The 13,596-nt window shown below is 42.1% G+C and overlaps 1 long non-coding RNA gene across 1 annotated transcript; it reads left to right on the top strand.

Annotated features, from left to right (window-relative positions):
* The first annotated feature begins 5,992 nt into the window (after positions 1-5,992).
* On the top strand, positions 5,993-8,737 carry LOC106007133. The gene is made up of 3 exons (XR_001181700.2): positions 5,993-6,095; positions 7,198-7,262; positions 8,529-8,737. It is a non-coding gene; the product is annotated as an uncharacterized LOC106007133 (long non-coding RNA).
* The last annotated feature ends 4,859 nt before the right edge of the window (positions 8,738-13,596 follow it).

Raw genomic sequence — 13,596 nt, 5'->3', positions numbered from 1 at the left:
CAGGAGGGCCCCGTGAGAGAAAGTGGGAGTACAGCTGTCCATGGATTTTGAACATGTGCTGTGCTTTTCAAATGTTTACGGCTTCAGATTTTAATGTGTCAAATTTCAGCAGGCCAACAAGAAACATCTGCTTGTTTGCAGAGCCTTTTGCATGGAAGAGACATTCCACTATTATAGGATGTTTGGGTGTCATAAGAATTTTTTTAAATACTGGGGCACCTGGGAGGCTCAGTGGGTTAAAGCCTCTGCCTTCGGCTCAGGTCATGATCCCAGGGTCCTGGGTTTGAACCCCGGGTCGGGCTCTCTGCTCAGCAGGGAGCCTGCTTCCTCCTCTCTTTCTACCTGCTTCTCTGATCTCTGTCTGTCAAATAAATAAATAAAATCTTAAAAAAATAGAATTTTTTTAAACACTGATTTTGTGTGCAAGACATAAAGGTCGTGAGCGGAAAGCCTGGGCTCCCACCTCAGCATATCTGCATTTGAGCAGAAACCTGGGCTAGTCAGCTTGTGGGGGGTGGGAAAGGTAGACAGACACTGCTGGCTTGGGAGGGACAGTGGCCAGTGATGTTGGCTCTGCTCCATCGCCCTCCATGTCACCCCCTCCTCTCCGCTCCACACTTCCTTCCCCTTTATTAATACTCGCCTCCTGCCCACTACCCTTACCAGCCCCAAACTCTGGAGAGATGGTTGAGATAAAAGAGCAGCTGAGCGAGCAGGGGTTTTGGTAAACCTGGAAACAAGGTGCAAAGAAAGAAAAATAGCCAGCCATCAGATGCCAGTGTTTCACTTCAGTTATCTGATCGAAGAATCCGCCAGGGTTCTTAAGCCTCTGAAATTAACTGCGTCATGATTATCACCTTTAAAAAAAGAATGACTTCCCCATATTTATTTAAGGAAATAAATATTCCTTAAAGTGCTATGTTAATATTGCCAAGGTTACTGAAAATAAACTACCTGAGTCCCAAACTATGATGTGATGCTAGTGTTATTTCCTCTGATATCTGATATAGATTTGTTTTATACAAAATGTTATAATTAAAATTTCATATGACCTAAAGTACATGACAAGTTTAGACTAAATTGAAGTTATTTGGAAAGCAGCATCTATGAAAGAACACAGAAATCTCCTAGCTGCCCTCACTCTTTCAACCGTTGAGGAGCATACTGGATTTTGCAGCCTTTGAGCAGATAAAGGGCTTTTCAAAAGCCCACATTTAAATAAATATAAATACTTGTTCTAATGTGTGCTCCTATTTAATAAGAATAAATGATGGGTTTGAAGAAAAATTCTTATGGTTTTCAACTGTAAGAAAAAACAATTTGGGTAGAAAATGTGCCTTTTCATCTACTCTTAGAAAAGTAAACGGGCGCCTGGGTGGCTCAGTGGATTAAGCCGCTGCCTTCGGCTCAGGTCATGATCTCAGGGTCCTGGGATCGAGTCCCGCATCGGGCTCTCTGCTCAGCAGGGAGCCTGCTTCCTCCTCTCTCTCTCTCTCTCTCTCTCTCTGCCTGCCTCTCTGCCTACTTGTGATTTCTCTCTGTCAAATAAATAAATAAAATCTTAAAAAAAAAAAAAAAGAAAGAAAAGTAATCTTCCTGGAATCTCCATCAAAGGCATTGACCTCATCTGAAAAGATAACAAGCTGGTTAGGGAATATATTCCTGTTAATAAGTCTTAAATTTATAAGACGTAATGACTGAATACAAAAATTCACCTTGGGAAAAGAATGAGGATGTTAGGAGATACTCCCCTTGTAGGACTGCAAAGAATGTGTACATTAATTTATTTCCATTTGGTGTCTTGACTTGACAAAAGAAAGATTTGAATTTATGGCTTTAGTGACTGGAATACTGGAAAGATTTTTATAAATTAAGAAAAGATTTTTATGAATTTAAAGAGCAAATAAGAAACGCTTCTACTACTTCTGAAAGCAGTGGAAACCATATATTTTGGGTCAACTGACAATGAGCTACATCATTCTTTTGACTTTTTTTTTTAAAGCACCTATATTTTTCAGACTATAAATTATGTTAACATGTGAGCACAGTTACCATAGAGTATTTCCAAAGGGGCAGTCTTCTTTGAAGGGACACAATTGTTCACATTGGTTGATTCCATCAGCGGCAATGCAGAATAAATAAAAATATACTTTTTCCCCTAAGCTCAGGCTCAGACTGTGAATTATTTTTTTATTCTCCACTAGCATAACATTTATTTATATCAGCTATATTAATGCAAGCATAAGAACTTTATTCTTTGGAGAGCTTAATTTCATAAACTAAATTTAGAGCCACTCAGTTTATCTCATGAGTGATGGTGCTATTTTGAAAAACAGGGATGCAAGGAGACTTGATGTCCAGTTTTGGCTTATCTTACTTGAAAATGTGTACTTAGTGATAAGAACAGGTGGATGCTTGCTCTTGCTTAGTAGCCTGAAAATATAAGGACAAAGGTTTCTCTTTTCAGGGATGCCTCTCTGGTGAGTGTGTAGGATCTTATGTGTACATTCACAGTGTTACTGGAGAAAAAAAAAAGGACATGGTGATTTTTTTTCTTCAAACACTCTAAAACTTGAAGATAAAACTCTATAAATAGATTCTCGTGCCTATCCATGTATGTATGATTGGTTTTAAGTGTTTGAGTGAAGTGAATTTCCTTTGGGGGATAGAAAGTACATAAAAGTAAGTGCTGACATATTCTTTCATTTTGTTAACTGGAAAATAAACTGAACTTTTTTACATAATTTTTTTAAAGATTTTATTTATTTATGTGACACAGAGAGAGAGAGCACAAGCAGAGGGAGAGGGAGAAGCAGGCTTCCTTCTGAGCAGGGAGCCCCATGTAAGTTTGCTTCCAGGACCCTGGGGTCACCGCCTGAGCCAAAGGCATATGCTTAACTGACTGAGCCACCTAGGCGCCCCTAAAATGAACTTTTAAAAAAAGATTTAATTCATTTATTTGAGAGCGAGTGAGAGTTCACAAATAGGGTGAAAACAGAGGGAAAAGCAGGCTTCCCCGATGAGTCCCAATGTGGGGCTTAATGTGGGGCTCTGGGATCTCGACCTGAGCAGAAGGCAGATACTCAGCCAACTGAGCCATCTAGGTATCCAATAAAAAGAACTTTGAAACAAATGTTTGTGTTCTTAATTTACAAGTGATCTGTACTTCTACCCTTTCACCCACCTGCTGTGGCCTTTTTAATTTTTAGCTGCTTACCTAAATCTTAACATTTTAATATCACTCTTATGGTCTCAGTTCAGATTTTGACATCTTTTTTAATGGAGCGAGAACTAGAGAATAGAAAAGGCTTGTGTGTGTATAATATTTTACAGGAGCCGCATACCTTCATAGCATCTCTCCACCTATTACTTACTTACTTCCATCACTTTCTTTTTCCTTCCTTGTCATTTGTGCTCTCAACTGGAAATAGCTCTTAGCATCACATCATTCTAGCAAAGCTGACGGGGTTTCCATAATTCTCTGTGATGTGCTGCATAAATTAAGAACACAGGGTTAACATGAACCCGAAGACCTGGAATTGTAGGGAGATAAACAACATGAGGTCACAGTGTACTGATTAAGTCATTAACTACATGGGGGGAGGAGGGGTTATTGAACCCTCGCTTGATTTTTCACCTAATAACTCACTTTCTGTGGAATAGTGTAGACACAGTCTGTGCCAAGCTTTTACTTGCTTTCTTGTTCCTTAGTCTTGCTAAAGGAAAAAAATAAATGTAGGGCACCTCTGCCTGTCTCTGAGTCTATGTATTGCAGGTTTTTCTGATTTTCAATTCTAAAGGTTGATTGGTGGTAGGCTCCACCGTAAGATGAACTTCCCTATCTTGTTTCTCAGAATAGTATTGCATTTCCCCTTATGATATTTCAGAAGGGGTGTCTGACCCAACGGCATTGATTTTCTCAATTATCATAGTCATGACTGGCTGGTTAAGTTGGAATATGCATCATTACAGCACGTATATATCATTATAGCACTTAACTCTGTAGGCTGATGCTGAATTCTGGAAAGAGTTGTAAAGCCATCCTCATCATTTTGTGGTCCTTTTCTCTACGGAAAAGATCTAAGCTTAGATTTCCCAGATAAAGACAGTTGAATAAATACGGTAAAATAAAATTAGAAGAAGGGGAAAAAAAGAAAAAGAAAAAGAAAACCTATGATTATCCACTGTGTAATTTTCAGATGTTCTAGCTCTGTAGTTCTCACCAGCATGTAATTAAAGGTGTATTTTCCAAATGGAATCAAGGCAGTGCTGTAGAAAAATATGAAGCAAACCTTCTTTATTCTGCAGACATGCGATTTCATACATCTCGCCCACTGTATTGTCCCCATCATCATAAGGGAGCAGGAGGAAGAGCCCTGCTCACTCCAAAATATAAGACAATTTTGTCTGGAACACAGAGACAAATAAATGAGTTAAATCTTCACCAAACTTGTCTCTCTATAAAAAGTACAAAGACACAAAATGAATAAAATTTGCATTCATTACCACTTGATATAAATTATTTAGAAGCATAAAATTTTAGAGATTAAATAGAATTATTTTTGTGTGTGTCCAATACTGTTATTTTTCATATGAAGAAATCTTGTACCTTAGTAAAACGACACAGGTACAGGCAGTGAAACTTAGGTGCCCAAAGAGAAGCCATGAAATCTTGAATATCAGTTTTATACCCACAGATGCCTGGAGCTCCTGAAGTTTATAAAAATGCATTGGGGCCCTGAAGGTTTAGAGATTAGTGAACTCATCAAAGATGATACAGATGGCCAATGGCAGAGCTGACTAAAACCAACCTTTCCTGATTCCTGTTTTCATTCTTTTTTTAATACTTCAAATGAGATTATTTTCAAGGCTCCCGAATTGTTAAATAATTGTGTCTCTTTGGGGAAGTAGAGGGATTTGGACCCCTTCTAGAAAGATATATTTTTACAGTATTTTATTGTATTCTGCACATTTCTAGAGTGTCCGCCATGAGGGCATAGAACACCCATTGGGTGAGCTAGCTGTGGGTGTGGCCATGTGGATGTGGGCCCATGATCTTGATTATCTTTTCTCATAGGAACAACTATAAAGAAGTCAAAAGTGATGGACCTCAGTACATTTTTATAAACTTCAGGAGATCTAGCCCCTTCTGGGTATGAAACTGATACTCAAGATTTCAGACTTCTCTGTCAGCACCCAACATTCAGTCCTTGTGCTTACGTGTATTTACTAAGGCATAAATGTGAGTCTGCTTCTATGAAATACCAGTTTCAGGAAAATACTTAGCTCTTGTGTGAGCCCAGATAACCACCCAACACCTGGACCAAAATAAGATTTTTCCTTCCTTCCTTCCTTCCTTCCTTCCTTCCTTCCTTCCTTCCTTCCTCCCCCCTATTTTAGGAAAAACATATTTGCTATCATTATAGTTTGGAATTAAGGAAATCTTTTTTTAAAAGATTTTATTTACTTATTTGACACATAGAGAGAGAAAGAGTGCACCCATGCAAGCAGGGAGAGCAGCAGAGGGAGAAGGAGAAGCAGATTCCACTCTGAGCAAGGAGCCTGACAAGGGGATCAATCCCAGGACCCTGGGGTCATTCACCTGAGCTGAAGGCAGACGTTTGACTGACTGAGCCACCAAGGCACTCCCGAAGAAATCGTCTTTAAATTCTCTGGATGTAGCTCACTTAAAGGTGATATACCTATTTTGGAACAAGGCATTTATACACAAAGAAACCTGTGGATGTACAGAGCAGAACACAAATTAATATAAAGTAAGTCACAAGTGAAATGCCATTAAAACAAGCACTATTTGTGATGGTAAAAGTTATTTTCATAGTGATCGTGTTATATCACCTGTTACACTTGTAAGTTTGTCCGTCTCTAGAGACCACTAGTCTCTAGGTAAAACTAGTGGTTCCATATTCTGTGTTCTCAAAGGGTGCTTATTCATTAGTGTCTATACTGTAGTATGACGACAGTATGTACCTGTCTTGTCTTTTTCTCCACAGGATGAGCAGGGATGATATTCTCCTAGTTGTTCCCATGGTGGACGGCAAATGATTGTTGAAAGGATGAATTAAATATTGCTTGGAGTAAGTGCCAATTCATTGAAATTTGAAAATATATATTTTTTTCTTTATAGAGAATTCTGCTTAATAGCAGTAATTCTAACAATATCGGAACTATTGTATAAACTGAATCCACATAATATGTTTACAAGATCCTGAGTAAAAGTTATGGACCCAGAAGGTGTGATGATATTTTTCTATTAAAATTGTGGTGAAGTGTAGGAATTTTATTGTAAAAATGTGAGGCCTTGAAGTGCCTGAGTGGCTTAGTCAGTTAAGTGTCAGCCTTGGGCTCAGACTTGGATCTCAGAGTCCTGGGATCCAGCCCCACATCCTGCTCCTTGCTCAGCAAGGAGCCTGCTTCTCCCTCTCCCTCTGCCTGCTGCTCTCCCTGCTTGTGTTCTCTCTCTCTCTCTGTCAAATAAATAAATAAAATATGTTTTTAAAAATGCGAGGCCTCGGGTGCCTGGGTGATTCAGTGGGTTAAAGCCTCTGCCTTCAGCTCAGGTCATGATCCCAGCACCCTGGGATCGAATCCCACATCAGGCTCTCTGCTCAGCAGGGGGTCTGCTTCCCTTCCTCACTGTCTGCCTGCCTCTCTGCCTACTTCCTACTTATGATCTCTGTCTGTCAAATAAATAAAATCTTTTTTTTTAATTTTATTTATTTATCGGGGGGGGTGGGGAGAGTGAGCACAGGCAGACAGAATGGCAGGCAGAGGCAGAGGGAGAAGCAGGCTCCCTGTCGAGCAAGGAGCCCGATGCGGGACTCGATCCCAGGACGCTGGGATCATGACCTGAGCCGAAGGCAGCTGCTTAACCAACTGAGCCAGCCAGGCGTCCCAAATAAATAAAATCTTTAAAAAAAAAAAAAAAAAAAAGTGAGGCCTTTCACTAGACCTCTACTTTCACTAGAATGAAACTTAAAGTTCTATTAAGAAGGAAACAGATGTGCCTGGATATATCAGGTGTGATCTTTCCACTATTTCATTTAATCCTCACTGTGGCCCAGAAGCTATGTACCATCAGCCAAACATTTCAGACAAGGTTATCTGCCTCGGAGCGCATAGCAAGGCAGGATTCATACCCAGGCATGTCTAACTCCAAAATGTCTACCTTCTTTCCAGGACACTACACATCTCTCAAGGTGAAAGAGAAGATGATCAAGAAAAGGATAACCACATTCTTTTAGGTAGGGCTGAAAACCATATTGCACAAAATTATGTGGGTTAAAATTTTTTTTTGCATGCTGAGAGTGAATTAATTGGAGTACCTTCCAAATCAGTCTAGGTGCTAGTTTCAGTTGTTTTCCAATTACTACAGATAAGAAACATTTTGCACCAGCTTTGCATTTTTAAGAGACAAATTACTTACATTCTAATATACATTCTCAGAGCACTAAAACACTAATAATAAATAGATGTGAATGTCTAACATTGATTTTTCAAAAATAGTGATCAACCCATTAGCTAAGGTTTGCGGATATAAGGGAAACCGAAGCAGTATGAGGAAGTTCGTTATTACAGGGAGGGGCTCGCTGCTCAAATTCCTCTCCTCAGGTAAACCCATGGAATTCACATTTAGAATCCTGCCCTCCACAGTCCTAGGGAAGCATTCTGGTCAAACAAGCCTGTGTGGCTCCCTCCCAAAAAAGGTGATTTCACTGAGGTGAGGAGCTTGCTGGAGCTCATTCTGGGGACTCTGGTGTCCAGTGGAGATGTGGCTGGGGAAGACACTAGCCCTGTAGAGAGAATGCAACAGGATGGGGATCTGTGCCTGAGAGGCACCTTGGCAGGGGGCGTGCTGCTCCAGGCTGCATCCATTCTCTGCATGTGCCCTGAGACATGGGCAACCCTGTCTCCAAGAAATGGGCTCTGGAACCGCAGGATAAATCCATCCAACAAAGTGGGGCCTGTCTCACATGGTTTCCCCACACTATGTGCCATGCTGAGGAGGACTTTGGGATTAATAAGAAAACCACAGACCCACGAGAGAGTCACTTATGCCAGGCTGAGCTACCGCACTGGGTCTTAATATTAACCCAATTGCAGTTTTCAACCTCCTTCAGAAATGTGGTCTTGGGTGGTCAGTCAGGAATTTTCTGGTCAGCACCAATGGGGTAATCTGTCACATGCTCCCTCTCAATACCCTCCCCCAAAGGAAGAGGAGGTTATCCACCAAGGAAGACCTCCCTGTCCTGCCCAGTAAGAAAAGATGACTATGCCTGGAACTATCCTTTTCTTTTGTTAAGAATTTCCTTGCTAAAAAGAGAGAGAGAGAGAGAGAAAGAAAGAATTTCCTTGCTTCACCTTCCTTCCTGTAAAAACCTTCCATTTTGTCTAACTCCTCAGAACTCCCTTCCACTTGCTAGGTGGGGTGCTACCTAATTCATGAATGGCTTAAAATAAAGCCAATTGGATCTTCAGATTTACTCAGCCAGATTTTTGTTCTTTAACAGGATCTGTGACAAGAGAGGCTGGTGTGGAAACTGGACATGAGGGAAGCTGAGACGATGAAGCCCTCTGGTAGTGCGCGTCGCTCAAATGCTTTCAGAGGCCATGGCGCAGTGGATAACCTAGAGATCTGCAAAGGGCCTAGTTGGAGCAGCCATTTTGCCATTCAAGAATGTAGGCCCAGCAAGGCCAGGTCTTCAAATTTTCATGAGAATTACACATTAAAATTGTTTTAAATCTGAAATGTACTGGTTTTAAAATATTTACAGCTAAATTAAAATTTTTCAGTCTTGAGAGAGTCTAAGAAAGTAATCCACAGGCCAAACTGCCCCCATCCTTCCTCCTCCCATTTGCAGGGAGTAGGACAGCTATTTGGGACTCTGGAGGGAAAGGGCTACCTCATTCCCTCTCAGAGATACCAATTTCATTGGCATGAGATGGGCCCCAAGCATTAGATTACCTTCCTGTGAAGTCTAGCTTGAACCCTACTGGGTGAGTGAGATGAAGTGATTAGATACGAGGTACCCTGGGCCATAGGTTTCCCTGGCTGCCTCTTCTACATTCTCCTTACACAAGGTTATCTGTAGAGTCATAACAGCAAAAATTCCCTCTACCTGCATTTCTCCAACTTAAATGTGTGTAAGAATCACTCAGGAGCTTATTAATAACCTGGAGGTTACTAAACCCCACTGAGGGAGATTCTGATTCAGTAAATGGATTCTGAGATTTGCTCTTAACACCCACCTTAGTTTACTGTAACACAGATGGTCTGGAGACCACACTTTGGAAACACTGACTCATCATGGATGCTGTGACTGGCACATCTGTTATTTCAGCTCTAGCTTCTTGCCTAAATTCTAGATCTGTGGTTATAACTACCTACTGTAGGGAAAGCTCTACCATCTTTACCTGGATATCCCAAACTTATCATTGTCTGAATCCAAAGTGTTGTTTTCCTTCAAAGCCTGCACACAGACTTCTACTTTTTATTTCACTGGAACACATCATTATCCATTTAATTGCCCAAGCCAGAAATCTGTGTTTGCAGCTATAGTGGGTGGGGACTAGCTTGGAGAATGTAGCAGGTACGAGCACGCCTTACCAAGTAGCTGCCTTTCTAGCCAAGTCTTCCCAGGTCTGTCTAGTTATTTTACCTTAGCTTTCTAAGTGGAATCCGGTTCTTCTGGGACAAACCAGTAATAACAGCAGCCTTATTTACTGAGGTTGACTGTATGTCAGGCACTCTTCTAAGCATTTCATATGCTTTAATTCAATTTTTCGTGCTGCCCTTGAATTCCCTGTTGTGTTTTGGCAGGTCAGTAGCCCCTAAACCTAGATCTTTCCCCTGCATTTCCATTTGCCACGGGGCCTCTGCTCTGATCAGAATCGATCATGCTGTCTTCCAGCAATGAAACCACCCATCCCACTGCAGACCCCAGGGTCCAAGACCCCTGCTATTGTTTTCTGCTCATGATTCCAGGGATATTGATGGTTGCCAGATTTGGAATCACATACAATATGTCTCCTTAGCTATGGTAGATAAGGTTGTTGCCTACCCTCAAACAATAGGGTGCTTCTGTCAGAAGGGCACTTGGCGATTGTCTAGTCCAATTTCCTTGCTTTATAGACTTAGAAACTGAGGCCTAGAGCCATGAAGTCATTGGTTAAAGGTAAGGGAAGACTGGGAGTTAGAGCTGGGGATCAAACCTGAGTGTTTTGTGTTCAAGTTTAATGCTGAAATGCAAGCCCCATACTAGTGGAGTGACATGATCCTGGCATTTTGGTCCGTGTATTTCCTGTATGTGCCTGCACCTACAATAGTGCCGAGGGTGCAGTAACTGTGAATAGCTATACACAGATGCATCAGTCTGGGGCTGGTTGGCAATGCAATGACCAGAATACCCTTTGGCATAAAGAACTGTGGTCATATTATAGGACGATAATGTTGAATGCAATACATATACTATTTAGAACCTCTACCGGAAATACGGTGGAGGCAATAGATGAAAGGTTGTGACAGCGAGACCTAACTTCATTATTCTACCCAAATGTACCATGAAAGAAGCTCACCTTGGCCACTCCTTCTAAAAATTTGACCCCTTTTTTTTTTTTTGAAGCAGTAATTCTACTTACTTTTCTTAAACCTCTCACCATCTCAGATTCTATCATTATGCATTCTGTGTTTACCATCTGTATACTCACTAGAATGATCTATGTGAGCAGGGGCTTTGTGTCTTTCATCACAATAAGGCCAGTACTTGGAAGTGTCTGACCCAGAAGAGCTTCCTGAAAATGATGGTTTTGCCTTTTGGAATGGAAGCTTCAATAACAGGCAACACCCTGGGATTCAGAGCCTGATGAACTCCCACAAAAGAAAACAAGATTAAGCACCCAGGGCAAGGCTGGAGTCTGGATGTGAGAGGTTTGGATAATACCATTCGAGGGGATATTTACCAAAAATATTCTTTATCGTTAAGTAAATGACTTCTCCACTGTATTTTTGACCCCATATCGAAGGAATAACCCACTACCATAAATAAAATTATAACATTTAGACAGGGGATACTTTCTTATTTATGAATATAAATGGAGTAGATTGAACCGTATCCCCCCCAAAAATTCATGTCTACCCAGAACTTCAGAATTTGATTTCATCTGGAAATAGGGTCTTTGTAGATACAACTAGGTAAGGGTCTTGGGATGAAATAATCCTGGATATGGGGTGCGTCCTAACTCCGATGACTGGTGTCTTTGTAAGAGAAGGGAGACGGAAGTTTGGACACACAGAGACATGGAAGAGAAGATGATGTGAAGGTGGAGGAAGAGATTGGAGTGAGGCATCTTTTTTTTTTTTTTAAAGGTTTTATTTATTTATTCGACAGACAGAGATCACACAAGTAAGCAGAGAGGCAGGGAGAGAGAAAGGAGGAAGCAGGCTCCTCGCTGAGCAGAGAGCCCAACTCAGGGCTCCATCCCAGGACCCTGGGATCATGACCTGAGCCGAAGGCAGAGGCTTTAACCCACTGAGCCACCCAGGCACCCCGGAATGAGGCATCTTTAAGCTGAGAACACCAGAAGCCACCAGAAGCTGGAAGAGGTAAGGAAGTCTTCTCTCCCAGAGCCCTTGGAGCATAGCCCTGCTGGCCCAGGGATTTCACACTTCTGACTCCCCAGAATTATAAGAAGTTAAGGATTTTAACCCTTAACACCTATGAGTGCTAACTTGGAGCATATGATGCTGTCTGTGAAACTCTGTTTTCTGAATGACATCCTAAAACTCAGAGGAGTTGGCCAGGCAGGCCTCCAAGCTGAGCAGCTACAGTGGAGGAGGCGACCCAGACACTGAAAGAAAGCATTCCAAGCCCCCCACCCCCATTTCTTCCTAAGAACCAGGGAAGTGGAAGGTGGGAGGACTTGCTCCTTCTAACCCATGAGGGAGGCCGGGGAACAGTCCTTCCAGTCTGTGGATGGGGGGGTGACTGTTTCTCATTTCATGGCTACATGAAAATATGACCGTTCTCTTCAAATTCAACAGGAAATCATTTTCATTTCTTATAATTTAAAATTCCTGGTGCCAAGTATTTCTCTGACCTTTCCTTTCCTTCTGCTTTAACCCGTCTCACTACCTCTCCCCACCCCACCCCCACCCTTTACTGCTAAAAAGGCTGGAATTGCTAAGTCCCTTCTCAACAGCTTGGCTTCCCCTACTTCCCCAAAAGACATATTTGACTGCCCCCTACCACGCGCTCCTGCGAAGGAACCTTAGCTTTTCTGCTCTTCCCCGCCTCAGCCTCTTCTCTTCAGCCCTTCGCCCTGCTTTCTCTGCTACCCTCTTCCCTGTCTTTTTCTCCTGCTTCAGCATTTCATTGTTGCAAACCTTCCAGGTAAGGAGCACTGTTCTGGGCTGTCACACTTGCCTGGAATTTCTCCTTTCTCCATTTGCTGCTTGTCTAAATTCTCCCTATCCTTCAGTGTTTGCCTCAAGCTTTTTCTTCCAACTGGTCTTCTCCAGTGACTCCTGAGGACACTTTTATTTCTCCTTTACACATTTCTATAGCCCTTATGGTCAGTAAAATGCATTTGGCCCCAATCATATGTCCCTTATATTACTATTTATGGTGATTAGAAGTCCTTTCTTGTCTGCTCATTTAGATCATGAGTTTCCTGAGGAAGCAGACACACTGTATTTGTCTTTGAAACCTCAGCACCTTGCAGAGCTTTGATGGTCTAGTTACTTTGGGTATGTTTATTGATTGGGCAGCGTATTTGGTACTTTTAAACGAAATCAGGAGCTCCAGGAAGCCAATATATTTTTGTGTTCCCTCGAATCGAGCCTCCTCCCTTTCGGCTGGGTGTATCAAACCAGTGTAAGTGAGTCTGTTGGAAACAGCTTGAAGAAGGAAAAAGACCATTTGTTTAAGAGAAACCAAGCAGGCAGAAAGGAAAGGTCAGTTCGAAACTGCCCAAAGGCAAATTTGCCATTTAAAACCAGCAGTCACTTTTTTTTTTTTTTAAAGACTTTTATTTGACAGACAGAGATCAGAAGCAGGCAGAGAGGCAGGCAGTGAGAGGAGGGAGCAGGCTCCCTGCTGAGCAGAGAGCCTGATGCGGGGCTTGATCCCAGGACCCTGAGATCATGACCTGAGCCGAAGGCAGAGGCTTTAACCCACTGAGCCACCCAGGCACCCCCAGCAGTCACATTCTTGTGAATGAAATCATCACTAGTTTCAAACCATCACTCCTCCCTGGGAGTGAGGCACTGGTCAGTTTTTAGGGTCTCTGTGTAAGAATGGGTTGTGAGACAGAGGAGAAAGCAAGAAGGAACTAAAGGGAGTGGGCAGTGAAACAGTTGCCCCTCTCTATCCTCCCGAGGAAGGGCTCTTTGAAGGGCTTATATTTATGCAGACTCCTTACAACTGTGTGTGAATCAGGGGTGATCTTGGCCACCAAGCAGGTGATGGCTCGACTTTTGCCATGACTGCTAACTCACCCTCTCTTTGCCTGACTTCTTTGCTTTAGAAACTGGACAGAAAAAGCTCTCAGTCCAGCCACTTACAGGATAAAGGGAAGGCT

This window comes from Mustela putorius, unplaced genomic scaffold (assembly GCF_011764305.1).
Source record: "Mustela putorius furo isolate JIRA1106 unplaced genomic scaffold, ASM1176430v1.1 tig00537227_pilon_pilon_pilon, whole genome shotgun sequence".
In the NCBI taxonomy this organism is placed as follows: Eukaryota; Metazoa; Chordata; class Mammalia; order Carnivora; family Mustelidae; genus Mustela; species Mustela putorius.
The sequence above is the reverse complement of the archived record's forward strand: the minus strand, read 5'-3'. Positions and strand labels throughout refer to the sequence as shown.